Genomic DNA, 24964 nt, shown 5'->3' with positions numbered 1-24964 from the left:
GACTTTTTTTTTTTTTTTTTTAACAGACTAACGCTCTAGAAGACAATTACTCAGCACATTTTAACATTTGTCCCTATAAACAGGTATTTCAGTAAATGTATGTGTAATTTATGCACTTTCTATCTGATTATTCTTAAAATCTTGTATTCAAACCTGAAACTAATCTAGCAAACTTTAATAGGCTGTAAGTATGTGTTTTGTTTTGTTTTTTAAATTATAAATTACTTAGCTCAAATTATTTTCTTAAAATGATTCAAGATATATACTATGGTGTAGAAGTATTCAAAAACAGTAATGCTAAAACAATGCATTTCTGGCAAAATACAGTATTTATGTATATACAGGAAAATAAAACAACTGTATTTTCTATTGATACTCTCCTATAGACATTGAACATCAATCATCAAGGAAGGTGCATCTTTCAAGAAAGGATATGCTGTGAGAAAATCATGATAATCCATTCAATTATTTATTTTTCTATGAATATATGAAAATAACAGACACCAAACCAAATTTCTTTTTTCCTGTGACAGGAAGCTTCATGAGTTATTTCCAAGCAAGGGAACGTATACTGCATAGAAATTGTGTAACTGAATTCTCCCTGAATGAATAATCTCCTCTTTATATGGTACCCCCCAATACATTCACAAGCTCTTCACATGCACTTTACAAATGGATTTGCTAAGTACACAGCTTACAGGAATCATTTTCAGCCCCTCATGGGAGAAAGATAGCTACAGTTTACTATACACAACAATGGCATGCAGAAGTTATTAAGAAGTGAGAGAAAGATGAATCATTTGGAATTGCCAAGGGAGTTTTAAGAGTACAGCATAACTACCAAAACTAGAAATCGACCAAAATAATGAAGTTAATATTCTTCATGTTCTTAGCTTGGGTAACCCCAGTACAGCACAGACACATACAGCCTTTTTCCATCTTTTATTTGCAATATGTGTAAGTGAGTAAGAGTGAGTACATGAAGCACAGGAACAGCCCGTGGAAAACCAGAAAGCAATGGTCATATTGGCCTCCAAATTGCTATCCCAAAAATCCTTGTAATGCTAAATCACCACCTACTTTTACCCCTTTGGGAAGATTTTTAGAACAAAGTGGCTTGGTAGGTGACCACAGGAAATCTACCACTCAGGAGGAATTTGGGGAGATAATCAGGTCAAAAATAAAGCTTTGGGTCAGACACATGAGCTTTCTTACTGTTTGTGACCAGTTTTCTAGAAAATTTTTTCAACAAACAGACATTTAGTGTTCTATACTATATATATATATAAAAGCCAAGATATGAATCATCTGAGCCAACACTACAAAATATGAAATATTAATGGCTCCTTTGATGCTAGAGAACTAAGACTGCCTGATCCTTGGCCTCGAATCAGCTGTTAGGAAGAGGAAGAAACATGCTCACAAGTGAGGAATTCCTTTATAGTCTTAATGGGCATTTCTACTTCAGTATTTAACCAAGTAACAGATCTCAGCTCTAAAATCCTCTCAGGTTTATATGACGCTTAAAGGAGACTATTCCTTTCAGATTCACATCCCTTGTGACACTTTACCTCAAGTGAGGGACTCCCAATAGGCATTTGAAACCACCAGAGGAAAAGATGTCCCTCAACAGCACAGATGCTAGATGAGAACCAAGACTAAGTAAGTATGGATGGCAGCCTTGGGGATCAATTCTTTCTGAAAGCTGTCAAACATATTCCTGGCAAGGTATTGGTTATAATTGCAGAAGGAGAAGGAAAAACATTCCTCCCCAAAATGTTACGGACAAGCAGGTTGTGCCACCCACTATGATACATTTTTAGGAACACCTGTGACTTGGAACTCTGCTTGTGTTTGGTGGAGGGTGAATGCCCTCCAAAAGAGAAGGTCTTGACACAGCCTTGTGCTTTCCACCTCACTTGGAGGCTGTACCACACAGATGTAGTTTAAATCTGTGCCTGCAGAGGAGGACACTGTGTAACTCCATCTGAGGCCTGGGGCATGCTACCGAGAGCCCCCATCCCAGCACACTCCTGCCGTCCGTTGGTGGAGACCCTGAAGACCATCTCAACTTTTAAACGCAAAGGATTTAAACACTTCAATTACTTCTCCCAGCTCTCTCTGCAGCTGTTTGCTTTCCTCCCTCCAGCTGATAGACTAGCAGGGCTGTGTCGAGGAGCTGAAGAGGCGGACGTGCTCGCTGCATGGCTGCCAAGGGAGCGGTTTCCTTGGCAACATCCATCACGTGAGGCCCGATGGATATCTGGATACTACCCCAACATCCCCTATTTCACCTACCTGGATGGCTGAATGGGGTACCGAGTACCCAAATCAAATCAATTGCAGCAGAAAGAGCGGGGCTGAACGAAAAAATACCATTGACGTTACGGTTCTTTTATTTGATCCTCACTTTTGCAGAGAGTAGTATTTTAGTGTGTTTGTTTTGTTTTCCCCCCAGTCTTACTGAAATATTATTTTTCTTCAACTAAGCATGATTTGTGTTTCTTCTATAAACAGTTTTCCAGAAAGCTTTATTTTGAATGCAGTTTTAAAACATATAAAATTTTATGTAGAACTTTACATATTTTTGCCCTCTCCCAGAGGCATTATTTTTTTATAGAAAACTAATTTTAACAAGGCATTTAAAAGGAACAATTTTAAATTTTATTATTTTTTCCCTAGTAGGTTTTGCTAATACAAAGCAGCTGATATTGTTTTAATATGTAGACCCTATTTTGCAATCTGATACCAAATGTGGAAAAAAAACAACATATGAAATTCAAATATGGCATTAATCTAATGAAAGCTCTGCTGCTATTTGCTAGATATTTTACTGGTATTTGCCTGAAAAATGATCTTCACTCTCCTTAGTGCAATAGTGATCTTACTGAAATGTGTACTAGGTGGTTTATAACAGAAAAGGGGTATATTGAAAGTAACACGCTGAAAATTGTCTATCACATATCCACTGTATGTAAAACATCTGCATCTACGTTACATTCTCTGTCTACAAAAAATAAACGTTTTTAAACATACAACTCGGTTTTAACTTTGGTCAAATGAAAAAAAAAAAAAAAAGATAGAGAAGACCAGCTGATTGATCTTCATCAGGTAAAGAACTGGCCTATCAAGTTTTTGATCTGATCAGCCATGCAGCTGTGAACATCGATACACTCGTTTAACTCAAAGATCACATGCATAGAAGAAAAACATAAGCAAGAAAGCATGCCCATTGGGCATATAGGAAAACAAATCGTGCTTTAAAGCACAGATTTCATCACAGCATCAAAGAAAAGGAGAACAGCAGAGAAAAAGGTCTGTATTTTGCTTTGTCCAGACCTACGAAAGGGCACCATGTCAGTTCATTTTGTAAAATTCTTGCTTAACATAACGTGTTCTGGCCAGCAAAGTTCCTTACATACTTACAGAACTGTTGCTCATACCCAGCACTGCCAGAATCCCAGTTCAGTTGTTGCAAAGTTTTCACTAAAATTCATTTGCAATGCACAGCCTAGGCATTCCTACAGATAAATCCTGAGGACCAAGACTCTTAGGCAGGAAATCTGCCTAAAATAAGATGCACAATCCATGGCAGTTTTCAAGAACAGGTCCCAGTCTTGTTAAACTACCCAACAGTGTAGAAATTAACCACTCACCATGGCATAAAGCAGTTGAATCCTCTCCATCTAGGGATGTTCTGATTACCTCCCTGCTTTCAGCTGAGTGCCCCTTATGGTACCACTTCAGGGTAAGTGTCATCAAACCAGCCAGCCACTGCAGGTCTACTGAAGTTCCATTACTGTGCAAAAGAGAAAGAAAAAGTCAAATAGTTGGGTTAACAAAAGTTTAGATGCTTTTTTTTTTTTTTTCTTTTTTGGGGGGTGGGGCGGGGGGAAGGGTCAGAGGTCGGGTTCTTCCATTGCACCTATAGGAGATGCAAAGCAATTCAGCCAGATTTGTGGGCATACCAACAAATGCAGTAAGCGGGATTTTACCTAGTAAAGAATTAGACTGTATGAAAGTGCTGACTTTGCTCTTAAAATAATATTATTTTGAAATTTATCTGTTTGTCAAAGATCTTGTAAGTTGTCACTAGTGTCTGAACATTATCATTGCCACCTTCTTCACGGCTTTCCTGTACACAGAGCAGTCATTTTTGAGCAAAACAGAGAGAACTTTTCCCCAGAGCAGCTCAGCACTGCTTTTGTAGTTGCCATCCAGGGCTGCAGTGCAGGATACCCCCCAGAGCCACAGTTATTGCACAGCCAGTGCAATAAATACTATTAGTACCAAATGGGTTGCATTTCACCTTACACTTCAAAAGAATACACCATAGTGGTAGATATTAAAATCTCACCTTTAATGTAAAGATTTTCATTAGTTTTAAAAACCTCACTGTAGAGTAAAAGTAGGAAAAACAAAACAAAACAAAACACTGCTACTGCAGGTCAAGAGACTCTGTGAATCAGCATCACCACAGCCTCTTTCAGTCTGTCACAGATACAAAATCCTTTTTACTAAGGAAATATAGACTCCCAGCCTAACCTGTGGAATTGAACCTCTACTATTCCACATTATAAGAAAGATCTCTTACCACCTGCATTAGCTGACAAAACATAAAAAAATTAGTGTTCAGACACTGGACAAACAAACAGACTTCCTTTATTTCTCATTAAACTCTTAGACTATATAATTTTTTGAAATGCATTTACAGAATATTATTTTAGTCATATTTCCCCCATACCTTTAGTTTTATAGAATCTATTCCTTCATGTGAAACATTTTTAGAGGAAAAGAAAAAACGTTGATCAGTTCCATGTATCACTTTACTAAGATCAAGTATTCATACTTTTTCACTCCTAAAGCAAACGTGTTCAGTTTGCCTAAGAAATGGGAGCACTATTGGCATTGTCTTATGATAGCAGTTTTTCAGGAGTATACAAATGTACCATTACTATGAAAAAACAAATATTGATTGTAATACAGTATAAAACACAAAGAGTTCGATAAAGTCTTTTCCAGCATCAGTAATAAGCCATTTCCAATACAAAATCATGATTTTTAAGGACATTTGCTAAATATACACTAGCTTATTTGAGGTCAGGTTTGCAATTTGTTTCCCAAGCAATGGAATTAGACAAAGCTGATTTATATTAGCATAATGTAAATCAGTATTGAAAAACTTAGTTCAAACAGGTTTTTGGCTGTCAAAACCCTCTTTTGAGAAATTATAAAGAACAGATGTATTTTGGCAGGTGGGATTACATCATCTCACGCAGGTGGAACTTGGGTACCTTTTTGTGATGTTAAACATTCAGAGCTTCAATGAAGATTGCTTCAATGCATGAACCTAGCCATGCTGGCATAGAAAGGGAGGTGTTTTTTTTCTTTATTTGAACGCACGTCCCTTTTGCCTGCCACCCACCCACACACTTCTCTATAAACAGCAGGAACACGCAGAGGTGGTGGTGTGGAGATAGCTGCCTGCCTTTTTTACTTTTTTTTCCTTTTTCTTTTTTTCCCACTTTTCTTTCTACTTGCATTTCCAGCAGAAGTCAGCTGGGAAGCCCTGGCTGGCTGTGAAGTAGCAGAGGACACTCCTGTGCAGGAGGAGAGGAAGGAGGAGGATGGAAGGGGTACCTAGGAATAGGGAATGTCATGGTACTTGGCAGGAATGGATCAACAAGATGAGCCACACAGCTCTGAGAGCAGGGAGGGAGCCCCAGAGAGGGGCAGCATTCACAGCATGTCAGTGGCTGAGGAGCATGCAATGCTCCATAGTCCGTCGTGTTATTCCAAAGCAAATCCTAGAAGACAATTACAGCTGTATTAAAAATATCAAGCCCCAGCCAGCCATACATGCCATTTTCCATTGACAAGACATTAGTATTGTGTTCCTTATAATTACTTTTAGTTTGTAAGCGTACCTCCCTAGTATTTGACTTTGGGGGCTCATAGGCACACACCAGGAAAATGTTGAAGGTATTTGATTGCACTTTAGCATGTGCCTGAGTACATGCAAGCACAAAATGCACGTGTTTCTCCTCTAATTATAGTACATCACAACATACAGACTGCAGCATAACACTTTCAGAGACAGAAGATGTCAAACAGGCACTTCCTTTAAGGATGCACAGGATTAAACAAGTGGAGAAACAAAGTCAAATACTGTACACTTTCTCCAACAAACCCAGCTAAGGTTAACTAAAATTTTTACACTTACTACAAATAAATACCTTCCTATGAAAACCTACAAGCATCCTAACATCCTAACTGTCCACAACTGTATTATCTACTTTGGATGAGGTAATTCAGGGTTACAGCTCTTCTAGTAAAGTGGGAATGTGAACTTCCAAAATACAACCTAAAATGAGCAAAAAAAATCCCTCCCACAAAAAAGGTGAAATATCTTACTAGGAACAGCAGAAAACCTCTCATCCAACTGCCCTTGATGGTAAACCATTCTCAATGAGCAAACTATTTCCAGGAATCACAAGAAGAGTCAAGGAGCCTGTCCTTTTTGGATGGCTCCAATGATCACCGTTGTCTCAGTGTGTTATGATTTATCGTTTAATCATTTAGGACTGGCAGCTCCTGGAAGGTAATAACATTAAAGGGCACAGGTTAGCTTGTATACCATTGCCAAACATTTTTTACACTGCTAAAACTTTTGTTAAAAGTTTAAATCATTCTGAACTTGTAAATGTCAAGGCTTCAGTGTTACTCTTCTGCAGCCGCGGGAGCAGTTGGTCATGTTATCAGCTGCACCCCCAATGGCAAAGCCAGTGCTCCATATTTCAATAGACTCTGAAGAAAATACACCAAATATGAAAGTTATGATATGCAGCACCTCAGACTGATGGTTTATTTGTCTTAAAAGCTGAATGCAGGGCATTTTGAGAACAGTAAATCTGAGCAGAGAGTGTTCAAGGATCAGTCTGTAACTTCCTAAAGTTGCTTCAGCAAGCTGGATGCAGTTAGAAACACATACAAAGCCTTGGAAATTGTCTTCCTGAAGATTAAGGTCATACTTAAAATTTAAAGAGAACTATGTTGGTGAGCTAATAAAAGATAGAGTCAATTTTAAAAAAATATACCATTTTTTAATGCAAAATCAGTCACAGTGCAGAGATATGGCTAAGATAAGGGCGCTGCCACATCAGACACACTGAGTCCTAACCCCCAGTCACCGTACTGGGAATAAGGTCTGACCAAAGTAATAACTTCTCCTCAACGTACCAAGTCAGCAGGGAAACGCAGAGCGAACACCTTGTCCTTGCTAAGGCCCTCCTGTTAAACTTGTTTATCACAAGATGAGTGGCTATCACAGAGTTTTGTGTTTTCCTGTATAAACAAGGCAGCCCAAACCGCCTGTTTACCTCCCAAATTGAGAATATCCTTCTGCATCACAGTTTCAATATGATTTCTCAGTTGTTCCCCTGACATGATGCGTACACTCAATATTGCTGTGTTTCTGTTGATCTAGTTTTGATCTCACCAAAATACTGTGACTCATGAGCAAGACAGCAAAAGCTTTCACTTTGGGCTAGTTCAGAAAGGAGCGGAAGCAGAGCTTCAGCCATCGCACAAAAGGCACAAAAATAGATGAGCAATCGGTGTGCGTTCAAAGGCAGCTGTCTGATTAACCAGTTGACGATAACTGGGGAAGACATTTAGACATCTTAACCTTTCAGGAGCAAAGTCTGAGGATTAAAGTCTTACTCTCATATTCACAAACTCAGAACCGATGACATCAATGAATTTAACATGCATGGGCTTCACTAAAGGATTCCAAACTCCCTCCCCACAGCAGGAACCACAAGGAACTTCATCCAGAGAAGAGATTCTAGATGGTATTTTGCTTACATAAGAACACCCCAGTCACTTCAGTTTAAATACAAAATAAACAGCAGCCTGTTTCGGATAGGCATAATCCATCACCTTGCATTTCATACCACGCCGTCACATTTTTCACCTCTGTTGATGTGGCCACCATGCTCACCCAGTGCTGCCTGCACTGCTCTCAGGATGCCACACATTCTCCCCCACCCCTTTCAGGGATGCTCACAATTGCTACATAAAAGTTGCAGTGGTCCTTACACCCAGACACAAATACTCCCTGCAAATACAGCCTTCTATTCATGTGCAATTATATATTTCAAGCAAGAAAACAGTCACATTTACCTTGCATTCCTAATTTCCTAGCTGATCATTAACAATGACTTTAAAAAAAAAAAAAAAGAAAAAAAAAAAAGAAAAAAAATAAAAGAGAGAATTGAAACCAAGTATCTGAGATCATGGCAGAGAAACCAAAAAGATCACCAAATTCATATATTTGCATGCTTTTGCTAGAGGTTAACTCCACATCAGCAGGCACATATTCTGTATTCAGAGAAATCTTTTAAAGATGCAAATAATGGCTCTTATACATTTTTTGGATTTTTTTTCCCCCCACAGCATAGTTTGTATCTAGATGTGTGTTATCTATAACACAATCAATACATGGCAAGAGTTGGTAATTTTGATGGCACATGCAATGAGTTAGTATTTGAGAATATGAAAGGTAGTAATTAAAAGCTGAGGAAGCAAACTTGAATGGAAAACTGGGACATATGTTCCTTTCCTCTCCAGCCTGCTTTTTTCTGTCTATTTTTGTAGCATTTTTTCTGCTCAGTCTACAGTGTTCCAGGTTTTCTTCCCTGTAACAATTTCAGCTTGGCTACTGCCTTCCTTCTTGTCTCAGACCATGTTTTCATTTTGCTTTCCTATTAAATGACAAGATGACACTTCAGCATTGTCTTTTTCCTGTCCGTAAATATGCTCTTTTTTCAAAAAAATCATTTATTTTATTTTATTATTTTTTTTTCCTTTCAATAAAGAGATTCTTCATGTTTGGCATCGAAGAAAAGAGAGGTGTTGAGGTATTCCCTGGATCAGGGTGACTTACTTGCAGAAGGGTAATTATGCTGCTAGAATCTACAACACATGTGAGGGCATCAAGGAAATTGATGTAAGAGTAACTGACCCTTAAATAATTTGAAATGTTACACTCCCTCAAATATCCTGGCATGGACTAGTTGGCTGGGGGGAACATTCAAGTCTGCAGTATGTTAGAGCCACAAGAGAGCCCCAGCATCTTCCTTTTCTTTACAAGCTATTTCTTCCAGCAGAAATTATTCTACCTGTTTTGCAATTCAAGACTCTGCATCCTAGCATTTATGAAGTCTAATTCAGGCCTCCCATTAATAACCAGCAAAGAATGCAACAGAAGGTGCTGTAAAAACAAATAAATAGACTTGGAACCTTTGGAATCAAAATCTGTAATTATGACAAGTATGTATACAAATTAGGGGAGATGAGGATGGGGTACGTAGCAAAGAAGCAATAAGCATGAATATTTTTAGTACTGACTATGCTCTAAGTGACCCCAGCTTGCTACTGGCCCAGTATCAAGGCTGGGTAACAGGAAATTATAGCCATCAAGAAGATGTTTTTTTCAAGGGGGACTACAAAATAGAGAAGTAATGACATGGGACACCAATGGTGTGTGCAGAAGGTCCCACTCACCAAGTAGCTGCATACACAAGCAAACCATAGAAGTGATGGCTTGCAGAACTTGTGCAGGGATCACTTGATTAGGACAAACACACTGAGTACAGCACTGCTCACAGCAACAATCACAGGGTGGGAAGCAGCAGAATTCCTCATCCATGCCAAAGGCATGTAAAATGCAGACAAAAAGATGGTATTTTTGCATGGGAAGGAAGTCAGAGTGCAGACTTAAAACAGGTGAGGGGGTGAAGAGAATCACAGTGATATTGGTAATTCTCATTGGAATACGACTAACAATCTAGTACCTCCAATTTCCATTTCTAAGGTAATTTATTTCTATGAGAACAAAATGTTCCATGAGCAGGATAAATGTCGTGTGCCACTCATTAACAGGAGACTCAAACAGATGTCTTATTTCTAATTAAAGCATACCTTCTAAAATTATTCACATGTACCTCTTCTTGGGATTTTTTCAAAGAAGAACAGGTGAATGATGCCTCAGATTAAAACAGTTTCACATATCATCTCAGTTTCACGTAACATCACCTTAGTTTTTACATAACTTCCTCCATACTCTCAGGCCTATTCACCAGCCCCTTAGTTGTGCTCCTCTTTATGCTGGCAGATCAATCAAAACCAATGAAATTGCTTATAAAATCTTAATATTGTCTCAAAACTAATGAAGAGCCTTCACTAGAATTTTTTACATAACTTTAATAATGAAATAAGTTAATATCGACATAGAACTATCCAATACAAGAAGAAAAACCTGCAATTATAGCTGCTGAAGAATTTTCACTGTTATAGCATTTAATCAACGCCACACACTGTTATAAAGCAATGCCTAAATCCAACGAGTTTTAGTAAGTACCTAAAAGTTAATTTAATGGTAATATTTTAGGACAGCTCTCATTATTAAACTATGAAATGGAACTCAAGATGCTCTACCTAGACCATAAATCAAGGCAGCCAGTTAAAAAGATGTGTACTGAATGTCTGATACAATTTAAATTTTGGTGTGCTTAAAATACTATATGCTCTGTTAATTGACTAGATGCTGCATGGATAAGAAGCTTTGGTATGAGCCTCAGATCAATACATTTATTTTAGCTCTCTTTACAGACATGCCTAATGCAGTGATCACTCTGAGATCTGACAAGAAGTATTTTGTTATGGGGGCAGAAAGAAAAATCCATTCCAGTTGTCCATTTTCCCAATTAAAGTTATTTCTCTTTTGAGCACTGCCTGGTCGTGTGAAAATGGGCTCTACTCACATGTGCAGAAGGTGAAAGAAATCCTCCTCTCCCCAGGGCTGGCAGGAGCCTGAGCTGTAAGCAGAGCAAGCGGGGTGACCTGAGGCTTAGTGCACAAGATGGGGTGGGCACAAGGCTGGAGCAGGATCTGGCACATCGCAGGTCCAAGCTGTGTGCTGGGGAGCATAACTGAGTGCTTAGCCTGGTGTGAGATGACAAAGGCAGGTTCAAGAGCTCTCTCAGCATCCCACGCAGTGAGGTGTGGTGTAAATGCCTGAAGTAACTAGGAAAATAAAACTAACATTCACATTTTTAAGGAAAAGGTACAGCATTGAAGAGGCTTTCAGGGTAGGGCATAACTGCTTTATCAGAGCGTTCCCTAGGCTCCCAGCCTTAGATGCTATCGCGCTGGGGAAACTTGGTGTGCTAGCTCTAAGGAACAGCACGGAGCCTAGAGTGGAGTGGAGACACCATGGCTAGGCTCTGTAATCAGATGGGACCTCGATTGTTCTTGTGCACAAAGCTGCACTTTTTGCCACCCTAAGCCGAAGACCTGTCATGTTTTGACAAATGCTGTACCCTAGTGTACTTTTTGCTCATTATAATATCATTATAATACCAAAACACACCTCCATCCCAAAAGCTACCCGCCTCCAAGGTGCGACCACCCCTCACTGAGCATGCGCTCTGAATTCCTCGGAGCCTATTACTTTAAACGGAGACGGGAAAACTTTACACCAATCATAACTAAGATATGCTTGACTAGAGCCACTCAAGCTCCACCTAAAAGATAGAAAATAATATAAATTGGCCCAAGAGAAAGGGGATGTTAGGGAAGATACCACCGTCAGGGGAGATACCATCCCGAGGACAACATCCTTAGGACCTCCTGACTCCTGGGATCAGTCGACGGGCTGAGCCTCTCTTCCCCCCCCATTGGGACGCCTTTGGGTGAGATCTAAATACTTGCTTATAAATCTCTATAGAGTCTCTGATCCTTTTTAACGCGTTTATTTCTAGGCTGCGCACCTGTAACACCTGTAACATCTATAACATCTGTAACACCTGTAACATCTGTAACACCTATAAACACCTGTAACATCTATAACATCTATAACACCTATAACACCTGTGTATTTTATGCATACTAGCTTGCTTTTGCAGACAGTCACTATCGCCGGCAATCCAAAAGAACCTGATTATCTGTTGCTGTAATAAACCATACTTGAACTCTCATTGAGTGCAACGAGGGTGAGGGTGGTTATCCGTGATAGTTCAGTGTTCTGAATCTAACCAGACCCCCAGGCGGTTAATGCATTTTTGGTGAATGTCCGAACGGACCCCCAGATGGTTAATGCGTTTTTGGTGAATGTCTGAACGGACCCCCAGGCCGTTAATGCGTTTTTGGTGAATGTCTGACTGGACCCCCAGACGGTTAATGTGTTTTTGGTGAATGTCCGACTGGTTCAGTAACCTGAATCTGACCGGGCCCGTAACGGTTAATCAGCTACACCCCTTAACGCGACAGTAAAATTGGCGTAGTCGGCAGGATTGCTATGGATAAACGTCTGCAAAAATACAAATGTGCCCCTTCCCAGGCAGGGAAGGAGTTTTCCCAAAAGTTTTGGAAAGATGAGGAGAAAGTGGTAGAGTGCATTGAGCATTGTCAGGCTTCACGAAAGATTGGTCAAAGAAAGGGTAAAGGTGCGATTTGTGCTGTGTTAGGAGCCTGTTTGTCTTGTGCTCGGCAAAAAGCTAAGGAAACTCCTGCTCCCAAACTGATCTCTGATGCGGAACATACAGCTTTGAAATCAGAGAATGAGGTGTTGAAGTCATCATTGGCCTTTGAAAGGGAGACGGGAAAAACATTAGGAATCAGAGTGGATGAAAATAATAAACTTTCCATTGAGAATGACAAACTTGTGACTGAAAATGATAAACTTGTGAGTGAGAATAATCATCTTAAACAATTGCTGGAGAGGGTTAGTCATCTGTTAAATAAAGTACAGCCTTGCGCTCCGGTCAAGCAGATTCGTGGAGTGCTGCATAGTGTAGAACCTGAAAGCTGGGACAGTGATTTCTGGTCTGACAGTGATGATGGTGTTGAAGAGATTTCTGATTCTGAACCTCAATCGATTTCCTTGAGACCTTTGGTTAAGACTGAGACTACTGTTGATGATAATGATGAAATCCGTACTACTGTGCAAACGATTCCGTTGTCACCAGCAGAGTTGGTTAAAATACAGGAGAAGTTCTCAAGGTGGTCAGGGGAATCAGAAGTTGAGTATGTGTGTCGAGTTTCTCTTAAAGGAGGAGATCGAATGATGTTGTGTAAGGAAGAAGTAGGAGGCTTTTGGAGACCTGGAGTATTTTTAACCATCACACCAGGAGCTGACTTGGCTGTAGCAGTACAGAAAGCAGCCTGCATTCAGGCAATATATGAAAGAGATAAATTAAGGAATTCCCCAATGTTAGCTCCTATTGACCCGGTTCAATTAACCCCTCTCATCCGTGGACTCCCTGATTGTCTTAAGATGTTTGTAGAAAACACCCAAGATCACATACTAGCTGCTTGTAGGGATGATGATAGTGGTTGTAGGCGAAATCCTAACTCCCCTATTCCCACCTGGAGTGAATTGGTACAAGACATAGATAAATACGGATGCCAAATAGGCTGGATTAATTCATCCAGTGTTAAATCCCAAAACCACTCTCGGCGAGTCCGCCAAATCCACACTAAAAATCCCAGATATCCCAAATTCAAAGAGAGGTTGAAACCTAATAGGGAACGAGGTGAGTTGTGGTGTCGGCAAAAAAACTCTTGTCCCCGGGGAGGGCAGTGAGCCACCCTGCTCAGCGGGTATTAGCAATTCAATGGCTCTCTAATGAACACTCTGACCCTATAATTGCCATTCCTGTTGAACCCCCAAAAATATTGGTAAATTTTCTTATTGATACCAGGACCCAAATGTCAGTAATTACACATGAGACAGCACAAACCCTGAGCATAACACCTGGTCAACGCAGGGTTAAATTCACGGGAATTAATGGTGTGGAAAAACAATGCCCCACTGCAAAAATTTCACTCTGGTTGCCAGAGGAACAAAAATTAACCAGGATAGAAGTATTAGTTGGTGCTGCATATACTAATATTTTAGGATTTGACATACTGCATGGTTGCATGTGGAAACTCCCTGATGGAACTGTGTGGAGTTTCGCGACACATCAAAGGGATTCAGGCACCATGAGACTGAGCCTGTTACAAACATCCATACCCTTATCCCCTGCTAAAATCATTAATGATCGGCAATATCTGCTGTCAGCAGCATTATTTACGGGGATTGACGGGGTGGTAACAGAATTGGAAAAAAAGAGGCATTATTAAAAGGACCCATTCACCTTATAATTCACCAGTGTGGCCAGTAAAGGAACCAACCAGGCAATGGCATTTTACAGTGGATTACAGACAGTTGAATGCTAACACTATACCTTTGACTGCCGCAGTTCCAAACATGGCAGAGATAGTGAAAGCCTTCTGTGTATCTAACAGTAGTAATAGTGCTAACTACTCCCAAATATTTCTATGCATGGGAAATCAAAGATTGCTATTTCACCCTCTTTCTAACCCTGCCGGTTGAATACAACCGAGCATATTTTATTTTCTTTTGTGTTCACAGGAACCCTGAGCAAACTGTATATGGACAGCTGGAAGATGACGAATCAACAGTTTGGATTAATAATGCCATGCTTTACCCTGACCTTGATGCAATTACAGACCTTAAAGGAAACTTAGCTACTGTGGCTGTGCATGGAGCTGAGGTGTTTCACCATGGCATCTAACCATGTATTGTCACAGTATAGCACAGTCACTGGAACATCTCAAAACAAAAAGGACCTAAATCTCTCTACTTTAGTTCTACATGGAAACAAAATATTTTCAAAAGATGAATGGAGTTGGAATGATTCTCTAAGAATGGCTGAACTTCAAGCCACATCTGGCCAGATAATACAAATTGGTTGTCGAATAACTAACCGATCCACTTATAATCGGCTGACTGAAATTAAGACAGTTTCCACAATAACTGAACCAAATTTTGATTGCTGGTACAATTTTACTTTCACTAAACCTATAATTGTGTACTGTCTTTGGGGTTACAGAGGCACAGAAATGTTATTTGAATTCATGGTTAATACAGAAACATCATCGACTACAAAGGATAAGAAGCCTCTGCCTCCACAGATACTTGAAAATGAACCGACTCAGCCCCCCATTGGTCTAACTCCCTCCATCTTCAATACAGGTCCTTACATAATTAAGAATGTGGGGCAACAACAAATTCTCTTTAACCCTAGTTGGTCCCTAAAAAGGGTAGAGCTAGCGCTACACATTAATATCTCTGAAATTAACCCAAAATGTACTACCTTTCTGAGAACTGCCTACACCGGCTGGTTAGCATGGTTACATGGACGTTCTCTAAAACAATCTCAGCGCATGCCACGGGATGCAACTGGGTTATTAGGGACAGGATTAGGTATATTAAATAGCATTGATGCTGAGGTTTTAATAAGTAGAATAACTGCTACTACAGATGACCTAAGGAAACTGGAACAACCAATAAAATCAACTTTATTGGCTTTAGGAGCAAATCAATGGCTTCTATCAGATATTTTACCCCATTGGGAACAAATTGAGGAAAATGATCATCAATTAATTGTACATGCCCTTGGAAAAAGCCAAGGCAATACCTCCCTTGCCTTGAGCTGTATCCAAGCACAGTTATGGATACAATCTGTAGCAGCAGCTATTATTAGAGAGGGAGAAGGAGGAACTTTGCCTACTGAAATTCAAAAATTGATTTGGGATAATGCTTCAGAATTTGAAAAAGAATTTCAAGCATAGTGGCAATTAGTCAACTTTACCCATTATGCAGAAAATTATAAAATTGTTGCCTTTATACTTACTGTAAGTAATGCCACCGTATACAATGTATATCCAATCATTGCATTAGTACTCAATCATAATGGAACCATACTTTATCCTAAAGAGCATAAAGTATGGGCCCATCAAAAGGGAGGAAAGTGGCAAACAATTGATGTAAATGCATGTATTGTGCGTGAACAAAAAGGTTTCATCTGTGAAAGTAACACGCTGGAATCCCAAGACATTTGTCTTGACACTGAGCAAAATATTTGCCACTTTGAGATACATCCTAATGAAACCCTTGAAACTGTACTTGTATATATTGGGAAAGGTTGTGTTTGCATGAGAACTCATTGTGATTCTATAGTCATAGATAATGCAGTGGTAGATATCAGTAATCACTCTAATGTTTGTGTTTGCAATTTTACCAAAATTCTAGGATGTGATTTTAAATACTCAGCTCCTGTCACTTCTTATCGACTTATTGCATCTAATTATATTCTGCTTCATGAACTGCTGCCTACTCCTATTGGAATGAACCTTACCTTGGTGAAGAAATTGCTGGTACATGAGGACCTGAAGCAGCTGATGACACAGGTCCGAGAAAATGGACGAAAGACTCTGATTACTGTCCATCATGATGCACAAGAAATACATCGAGTGATGGAAAGAGTGCAGAGAGATGAGAGACACCGTTGGTGGGACACTTTGTTTGGATGGTCGCCAGCTGCCAAGGGAATCTTCAACAAGATGCTTCACACTGTTATTGTTCTGCTAATACTCACTGTATTATGTTTTATACTGACAATTAGTTTGTATGTTAAACTCTGGTTTATGATGAAACGCTTAGCATCTCTACACAATGTACATACACTCGATAAACCTCAATCCGAGAATGTATGTGATATCCCCGACATATTCCAACTGTCGTGAAGCTTGAGTGACTATAGTCACGGGGTGGATTATGTGGTGTAAATGCCTGAAGTAACTAGGAAAATAAAACTAACATTCACATTTTTAAGGAAAAGGTACAGCATTGAAGAGGCTTTCAGGGTAGGGCATAACTGCTTTATCAGAGCGTTCCCTAGGCTCCCAGCCTTAGATGCTATCGCGCTGGGGAAACTTGGTGTGCTAGCTCTAAGGAACAGCACGGAGCCTAGAGTGGAGTGGAGACACCATGGCTAGGCTCTGTAATCAGATGGGACCTCGATTGTTCTTGTGCACAAAGCTGCACTTTTTGCCACCCTAAGCCGAAGACCTGTCATGTTTTGACAAATGCTGTACCCTAGTGTACTTTTTGCTCATTATAATATCATTATAATACCAAAACACACCTCCATCCCAAAAGCTACCCGCCTCCAAGGTGCGACCACCCCTCACTGAGCATGCGCTCTGAATTCCTCGGAGCCTATTACTTTAAACGGAGACGGGAAAACTTTACACCAATCATAACTAAGATATGCTTGACTAGAGCCACTCAAGCTCCACCTAAAAGATAGAAAATAATATAAATTGGCCCAAGAGAAAGGGGATGTTAGGGAAGATACCACCGTCAGGGGAGATACCATCCCGAGGACAACATCCTTAGGACCTCCTGACTCCTGGGATCAGTCGACGGGCTGAGCCTCTCTTCCCCCCCCATTGGGACGCCTTTGGGTGAGATCTAAATACTTGCTTATAAATCTCTATAGAGTCTCTGATCCTTTTTAACGCGTTTATTTCTAGGCTGCGCACCTGTAACACCTGTAACATCTATAACATCTGTAACACCTGTAACATCTGTAACACCTATAAACACCTGTAACATCTATAACATCTATAACACCTATAACACCTGTGTATTTTATGCATACTAGCTTGCTTTTGCAGACAGTCACTATCGCCGGCAATCCAAAAGAACCTGATTATCTGTTGCTGTAATAAACCATACTTGAACTCTCATTGAGTGCAACGAGGGTGAGGGTGGTTATCCGTGATAGTTCAGTGTTCTGAATCTAACCAGACCCCCAGGCGGTTAATGCATTTTTGGTGAATGTCCGAACGGACCCCCAGATGGTTAATGCGTTTTTGGTGAATGTCTGAACGGACCCCCAGGCCGTTAATGCGTTTTTGGTGAATGTCTGACTGGACCCCCAGACGGTTAATGTGTTTTTGGTGAATGTCCGACTGGTTCAGTAACCTGAATCTGACCGGGCCCGTAACGGTTAATCAGCTACACCCCTTAACGCGACATGAGGTTATGGCTGACAGGCATCCCTTCTCACGGTGCTGGGAGCGAGCACCAGGATTTCCTGCTCTCTGAACTGTTCTGCTACGCAGAACCAGGTGGCAGTGGGGCTGGAAAGCCTCTGGCTGGCATGTCTGCACTGTGCAGTAAGCCTAAACATGGGGATTTAAGCCCTAACCTGGCTGCATTTTAATAGTTCAGGTCCTAAGAGGAGGTACAGGATCTCCTGCCTTTGAATTTCAAAGCCTGCTACTTCCACTGGAAATGTAGCACCTCCTGACAAGGTTTTTCCTGCTTTATTTTATTCTGTTGGACTGGGTTAGTTTACGGCTACTATATTAAAAGTACCTTCCTTGGGTTTATTCATACTGCTCTAGCTGTCAATTTTCTTCCTTCCTATTTATAAATAATGCTTCCTATTTATCCTAAACAGCAACTCATTCTGCTCTCCAACTTCACAAGCTGTCAATTGCAAACACTAATATAAAGCCCAGTCTCTTAAGAGCTTTAAAATAAGCACAAGAGATAGCTGCAAATTAGCCATAATGCACCTAACAACAGCTCTGCAAAACACTTGAGGGAAAACTGACATTTGAGTTGCTACAAAAGTTTGACTGAAAACCTTGGCAGTTGTTCCTACTCTGCAGCCACTGCCTCACCACAGACCCCACAAATTCAGTCACTCCATTAATCCAGAGAGAAGAAAAGTAAGAATAACAAGTATATGCAGATACTCATTATTCTTCTCTGCATTCTCTCTCATGCAGAGGCAGCATCAACTTCCCACAACAGCAACTACTTGGAAACTCAGCGTGCATTAGGTTGCTGCATGAGATTGCCAACACCTCTGATTTTTTGGATACCTCTCTGTAATTTCTCCAAATACAACCTATGTAACAAGCACTGCTTCGTGCTCCGTGGCTACCTGGGCATAATACAGAGCTGATGCACATGCACAGCATCAGCACAGTTGCATACACGTCCAAGCTGTGCTACTATCAATGCCTTATAGCCCAGCTTCTAGCCAAACACTCAGAACAAGTCTCAGAAGCACCAAAAGAGCAGATGTAGGTGGATCAAAAGCATCTGTGAATATTTGAGTTCTGATAAACAATTCTTGCAAGAAATCTAAAATAAGCAAAAATTTTCCGTTTTTTTAGTTTCAAGCTTCTTGTCTCTAAAACTATTAAATCTTTGACGGTTGAATGAAACAAAAGAAACCCCACTCAAAAGAACTTTTTTTTTTTTTTTTTTTTTTTTTTGGGGGGGGGTTAAGGTGGAATAAGGTGGAAGAGAAGAGAAACAACTGTGGGGGTAAAGAATATAAAACTTCAGTTATAAATTTGAAAAAACAGCTCAATTTACACTTCTGTTTTTGATCACAGGCTCTGAAAGTAGAATTCAGATAGTAAATTGCAGAATAAAACTTAGAAACCAGCGGTAGGTAATATTTTGTCAGTTAAAATAAGCACATGAAAATCTGAAAACAATTACAGGAACAGCTTGATTATTTATTTCCCTCCACTTGTAATATTTGCCATTAGGAGGGATTCTTTTCCTTCCCTGTTTCAGGTCTTGCTCTAGGGAAAAGCATGAGAATGTTAATACCTGTACCAGGCACTGAATCACGGGGCTGTATAGAATTGTTTTGACCTTTTCAATATTCTACAATTTGAAGGACTCACCCTCTCAGCAATGCACCAGCTTCCCCATTTACAATCTCTCCCAGCTGTGGAGGAAGAGATGTAATGTCCAGTTAGAACTGGAAGTGCCCAGCAAGACAGTAAAAACACACTCCAAGAAAAAAACTTACTGAAGAAATATTCAATCTATTCCTATGACAAAGATGGAAAAAGAATGGAAGATGGCATAAAGCTAATGCATAAAACTCCTGACAAAGTCAATAAGGAAAAACATGTCTTGTTAGACTCCTCTGCTTGTAATCTCCTAGACCTGGTTTGTGTGCTGCAATAAAACCCCCGGAATTTACATCCTTATGAAAAATTGACTTGTAAATCAGCCCGGACTTATGGTAACTTCCAAGATTTTTAAGTTACTGCCAAAGAAAAATGAAGTATGACAAAGAACCCTCAAATAATCTTGATTTGCACTGTTTTTAACAGGGTGTGCTTAAGGTGGGCCTGGAGGAGGCAGAGCCCTGCAAAGCAAGGCAGGGTTCTCTATGTACTTGTGCATCAGTAGCCACAAGGGAATCACAACCTGTTATTTGCTGTGCCTCTTAGAGTTTCCCACTGTTAAAAGGTCTTGTGATCCCGGTGTCACTACACTATGGAAGTATAGGAAATAGAGATGTGCGCCTACTTCATTTCATTACTTTCTGTATGCTCTTCTGCGCTTGCTGCTCAAGTATTTCTCCTCCAAGTAATATTTTCTATCCAGATACAAAGCAGCCTTAAAAGTTTTTCAGATCTCAGGCTGAGATCTTTTCAGACTGCCCAAGTTAAACCAAGTCTATTGGTTACTATTGCATCAGAGCAACATGACTTAGAGCTGTCAAGGACCGAGGATGTTCCTCCCAAAGCCAACATTCAAGCTGTCGCTCCAGAGCAGGTCTTTGGGCAGCGTGTGGCAGTGCTCAGGGAGGGAAAAATCCCTGTGTGCAGGGGGGAGGACAGGTACAGTCTGTACAGCTGAGGCTGAACAAGCCAGCCAAGTAGGTGCCACAATCTGGCAGGCAGATAATGAATGAATGTCTATGCTTTGCATGTTACATTAATAAAAGTGAGGTTTAAACTATTAGTCTGTTACCACCTGTGATAACCCCTATGTCATGGTTTCCTCTTCCTCATAACCTTCTGAGACAAGGCAGTGAGTAGTCCCTTGTCCACCCATCTCCTCAAATACATGCACGCTCACTGCCCACATCCTACTGCAGGCTCTCCCCACATACTCCCTGTTTCAGTGTTAGTGACCAGAGCTAATTAAGGATATAGAGGGGCTTACTGTTTTTTCATTGTTGTTTTAGGGATGTTTCCATATCCAGGCCCGAGAGAGGCTAACTAGGGATTGAGATCATTATTCACACACCTTCTGGGAGCTCCCTTGTGCCTGCTGTTGCGCCTCTTAATAGTCAAACTCAGCATGACAGCTGAACTGTTCAGCTCATCCCAATGAATCACATCCACAAGATGCTCTTAACGTTGCTCTGAAAGGAGCTGTATTTCATTATTCAGCCTGACGATCTAGCATTTTTAATAGTTAAAGCCCAGGCTTCAGTGTATAGCAGAGCGCTGTGTCTAGCTAGAGCATTTTCATCACAAATTGACAAACTGTCCAAAAAGTCCACTCCCATCAACAAGAGATCTCCTGTTCTCAGCTGTTAATTTACACATTTATAAAGTCACTTTTAGAAAATACTGCCATTCTCACCATTCACTTCACAATCTGTTCCAGGAACCTTTCTTCTTTCTGTTAGCATTGATCATGACTATTTACATCTTGACTGCAGTCAATTTTCTGTTACAAAAGTTCCCTGTAACCTCCACTGCACTCTTTTTTTTTTTTTTTTTTTTTTTTGCTATCCTTCTGTAGTCCAATGCAACTGTCCATCTGGTTTAATCTTTTATTTTATCCTGTCTTAAATTCTTACCCTCCATAGCTTGACGAACAAGACTCTCAAATTACATTTTTCAGAAATCAGAAACACTTAGTTTTCTTCCTACCCAGATATTTGCAACAGCAAGAGCTGTACGTCCTAATGAAAGGCTCTAACTGCAGCAATTCAGAATGAAAAGGGGAAAAAAATAACAACAACAACAACAAAAAAACAACAACCCACACCTCAAGATCATCTATTCCCCATCCCTCTTTCTGCTTTCTGACAGAGAGGATTTCAATTGCTCTCCTCTCCCTTTCCATAGCACTGCTTGTCTCTGCAGTCCTTTCAAAATGCCCAGCTGAGACCCTGTTTATGGATTAAGTTCTCTTCAGCTGGGCCTGTGACTTTTTCCTGCCGAGGTAGTCATTTTAATTATCTGCTTTTTCTCACTTATTTGCTCAGTCTGTGACCATCACAGAGTGATTAATTAATGCACATATGCACAGGTAGCTGTCCAAAGGGATACTCTGTTTCACAGCATACATTTTCCCTGTGGGTGTTTTCTGTTCTGAAAGCGTATTTGGCTCTACTATCAGCACACTGCCTGCATTATGATGATGCAACTCAGATTGTTCTGCTTTTCAGGCGGTCAATACTAAAATCGATACAAATGTGACACTATGGCAGAAAGAGCCAAATGTTATGTGAAAATGGACTGAATGTCAGATTTGTCTTGTTCCTGAGCTCAGTGATTTATAAAATATGTAATGAATGCAACACCAAGTTATAAAAGGAAACATATTTTGGTGCCTCGTAACGTTTCATGCCATTCCGGGTACACTTTGTGGCTCCAGCCTGTTAAATACAAAAAAAGACCCTTAAAAAATTGACTGTTAATGCAGCACCTGCCTTCTGCACCACAGCCAACTGGAGGTGGCTGTGGCCCCGCAGCCGAGGCAGGGACAAGGTGGCAGGAGGTGTGGGGACAGCCAGGGGAGGGACACTGCAGGCACCTTGGAGACACCACAGCCTGCAGACAGCTCCCTTCTTTACATCTGGGCCCAATGTGGGGAAAATGAGGGGAGCTGGAATGGCAAGGGGAAAAGAGGTATCCAAAATGAGGCTGAACCCAGAGAAGGGGGCAATAATTTTGTTTTCCCCTAAGGTGTTTGTTCAACTGCTTCTTTTCTTTGTTTCTCAGTATACTAATCAGTAATTAAAACCATGTTAACTGGCAATAAACTGAACTAATTGCAATTTAGAGACCATTTCATCTGCAATGCATCCCCAGGTGAAAAGATCTGGCATGGACCTCCTTGGGGCTGATCTGCAGGGTGAAGGAACAGCTCAATTCAAAACCACGAAATATATTTGGAGATTTTCTCCATTCTTGGAATCCTCTCTCCCACTTCCTCCACAAGCACAACCAAAACATTTTTAATACATTCCCACCTCTGCTATATCATCATTCGCTCAGCTTTCACTTACAACCAAAATTTCAGCTGCAATTGATTCTCTTCACTTTTTCATACCCTTGGGAAACAAAGTTCCAAAGCAGATGCAGCAATCCTGATTGAAGAAGAAATCTGGTTAGCGTAAATACAGGAGCTTCAAAGGGGATTGATTTAAAAAGAAGATGAAAAAGTCTGTCTAAATAACTTTTTTCCTCATACTGAAATCAATTTATTAATGCTAGTACTCTAAAGGTGCATTAATCTTTTCCTGTTGCAAAATAATATTTTTTTAATTCAAACAAGGAATAACAGAGATCACTGCAGCCTCGTGCAGTTCACCTCTGTATGCAGACAGAAAGATCTGAAGACTTCATGCTTCTTGGCTAGCATTAGTCATATTTATTCTCTGCCCCAATGGCCAGAAAGCAGAAAATTCTTGAAAAGTTAAAATCACCAGGTCTTTGTTAGAATTCAGATTCAGAAAAGTTTTTACACCGTAGCAAATGGAATTGTTGTTGTCATCCCACATAAAGAAAACTGCCACGGTATAAACAAGAGATTATAAAGACACACTTAATTTTTCAGATAAGTGCAATTTTCACTAATTCAACAAGCATAATTGACTCTTCCAGATCACTCTAATCTTTGCCATAAATTTCACAATGTGCCAGGTATGACAGTTTGTTCAAAAAGATAAGTTGAGATACCAATGTGTTTTCCAACTTTGAGAGAGTAAATTGTAAATATTTGAAGAGCAGATTTAGAAACTTGAATTCTATATCTGTTTATTTGCTAATGTCCTTATGTTTTCTCTATACTTTGTATTCATGTATTGAACACTTCCTCTCCCTCATCCTTTCTTCTTCCCAAATTAGTGCAACAAGCCAGGGCTAGGACACCTCATCTGTAAAGTCTCAGGTCATGGTCAAGGAAACTAGTACCTCCTCTCAAGAAAAGTAGAGTATACTTCAGTAAATTAGATTTGCAGAGTATTCGTAGCAATCCTGGAAACAAATCTCCCTTAGATTTTCTTTTTTTCAGGGGGTTCTATAGAGCTCTTTTTCACTTCTTGGGCTGGTCTGGATGTTGCTTTATAATGTAAGGGAACACTCTTCTTGATGTACCATTTTTCTGAAAAATCCCAGTGACTAGTTTTCAACCTTGAGGATGTGCATTCTTAAAGCTGCTACATTACATTTGCAGTAATTTGCAAAGAGCCAGAAAGTGACATTGTCATTTAAGTTAATCACAAAAGGTAGGGCCAACACAGCAAAGTGACTACATTGCGGTTCATTGGTTTGCTGTATTATGGCACCATGGTCTTTGTGTAAGCTGTGGCTTCTGTCTTACCATTCAGTGCCTGCTTTGTGTGCCTAGCCAGCAGGGCCACAACGAGATGCCAAAGGTTCATTTTAATCTTTGCAGACTGAAGTATGAGTTGGGATGAGTTGGAGTACCACAACTGAGATGTGCACAACTGTAATAACCCACAAATTACCAAATGTTCTCATTTTTCTCTTAGCATTAGCACAAATAAATTAAACCTTTTTCAAGGGTAGATAACCAGCTCAACACCAAATCTTCCTGGCTTACCTTACAGAAGCTTCATGTATAATAAAATAAAAAGAGTATCTTAAGAATTTAGGTTATGCATATTTTTAACAGTTGGAACGACTGGAAATAGGATGCCTGTTTGATATTCTAATCAGTTTGTTAATGGAAACTATCTGTTCACAATGTATTTGCTTAGCTACACAAAATATTAAAACAAACTATTTAGTTGCTTGCAATGTGTGACACAATATCCTTTTGAACTCTAAAACAAAAAGAAAGCTACTGAAGCAAGCTCACCATCAATTACTGGCTCAAAATGACTTCAGAAAGAATTTCTTCTAATCTCCAACAGTATCTTTTACATAATCTTCTTTGTAAAATTGTAAATATTTTTTTAAGTAGCACATCAGTAACACCTGTGTCCAATAGCTCAACTCATCTGAA

The 24964-nt window shown here is 40.0% G+C and overlaps 1 protein-coding gene and 1 long non-coding RNA gene across 4 annotated transcripts in view; one reads left to right on the top strand and one right to left on the bottom strand.

Annotated features, from left to right (window-relative positions):
• Nucleotides 1-24964, bottom strand: part of PCDH15 (protocadherin related 15) — an 883259-nt gene that overhangs the window by 778015 nt on the left and 80280 nt on the right. For all 3 annotated transcript variants that reach the window (XM_084525148.1, XM_084525147.1, XM_084525146.1), the window contains one exon: nucleotides 3657-3799. The gene's annotated coding sequence lies outside the window, so the exon portion shown is untranslated. The remainder of the gene's footprint in view (nucleotides 1-3656; nucleotides 3800-24964) is intronic.
• Nucleotides 11647-14737, top strand: LOC311439380. Its single transcript, XR_014694695.1, has 2 exons — nucleotides 11647-11756; nucleotides 14483-14737. It is a non-coding gene; the product is annotated as an uncharacterized lncRNA (long non-coding RNA).

The sequence above is a fragment of the Aythya ferina genome (assembly GCF_964211825.1).
Source record: "Aythya ferina genome assembly, chromosome: 7".
In the NCBI taxonomy this organism is placed as follows: Eukaryota; Metazoa; Chordata; class Aves; order Anseriformes; family Anatidae; genus Aythya; species Aythya ferina.
Note: the sequence above shows the minus strand (reverse complement) of the source record. Positions and strands in the feature narration are given on the sequence as shown.